General features: G+C 45.1%; 1 non-coding gene across 1 annotated transcript; it reads right to left on the reverse strand.

Moving 5' to 3' along the window:
* Positions 1 to 502: 502 nt before the first annotated feature.
* On the reverse strand, positions 503 to 600 carry LOC118549103 (U6 spliceosomal RNA). The gene has a single exon (XR_004923899.1). It is a non-coding gene; the product is annotated as a U6 spliceosomal RNA (small nuclear RNA).
* Positions 601 to 916: the final 316 nt, after the last annotated feature.

Consider the following 916-nt stretch of genomic DNA (forward strand, 5'->3'; position numbering starts at 1 on the left):
TCATCAGATTCTCAAGAAAGAAGACTACATGACTTATTCTATTCATTAGGTCCTATTCTCTCTCTCTTTTTTAAAGATTTTATTTATTTATTTATTTATTTATTTATTTATTTATTTATTTGATAGAGAGAGAGAGCACAAGCAGGGGAATCGGCAGGCAGAGGGAGAGGGAGAAGCAGGCTTCCCGCTGAGCAGGGAGCCCGATGTGGGGCTCGATCCCAGGACCCTGGGATCATGACCTGAGTCAAAGGCAGATGCTTAACAACTGAGCCACCCAGGCGCCCTCTTTTTTTTTTTTTTTTTTTAACAATAAACACCATTATTCCATGACCGAAGATAAGAGGGAGGAAGATTTATTTGCCTTTCTAGGCTTTGATTTTCCTCAGATAGGACTCTAGCTCCTTGCCTTCTGGTGTGGAGCCATCTACTCAGCCACACCGGCCTGGTCTTGAAGCGATGCATGCAAGAAGCTTGCCCTGCTGGAGCTGCTCCTCCAGAAGACAAAAACAGGGAATGCTTTGCAGATTTGTTTGTCATCCTTGCTCAGGGATCTTCTCCGTATTGTTCTAATTTTAGGGTATGTGCTGCTGACGGGAGCACGGTCCCATTCTCTTTTTAATCCACTGCCGTCTGATTTCTGCGCTCACTGCTGCTCTCACCAGGGAGGGTAAGAACATTGAGTTACCATTCAATGGACACTGTCTACTTGCCTCTCTTGTCCATTTGCCACTAACGGTTAGTATTTCCATCAGGAAAGTCGTCTTCTCTTCTGAGCTCTGCTTTACTTCCTTCTCCTGGTCCCCCTTGTGTATCCTTCTAAGCGTTTTGCCTCTTCAATTATTTTTTGTCCCTCTGTCCATCCCTGAGAAGTTGGGGTTCCCTAGGGTTTGTTTCTTACCCTTTCTCCTCCTTCCCC

This window comes from Halichoerus grypus, chromosome 12 (genome assembly GCF_964656455.1).
Source record: "Halichoerus grypus chromosome 12, mHalGry1.hap1.1, whole genome shotgun sequence".
Taxonomy (NCBI): Eukaryota; Metazoa; Chordata; class Mammalia; order Carnivora; family Phocidae; genus Halichoerus; species Halichoerus grypus.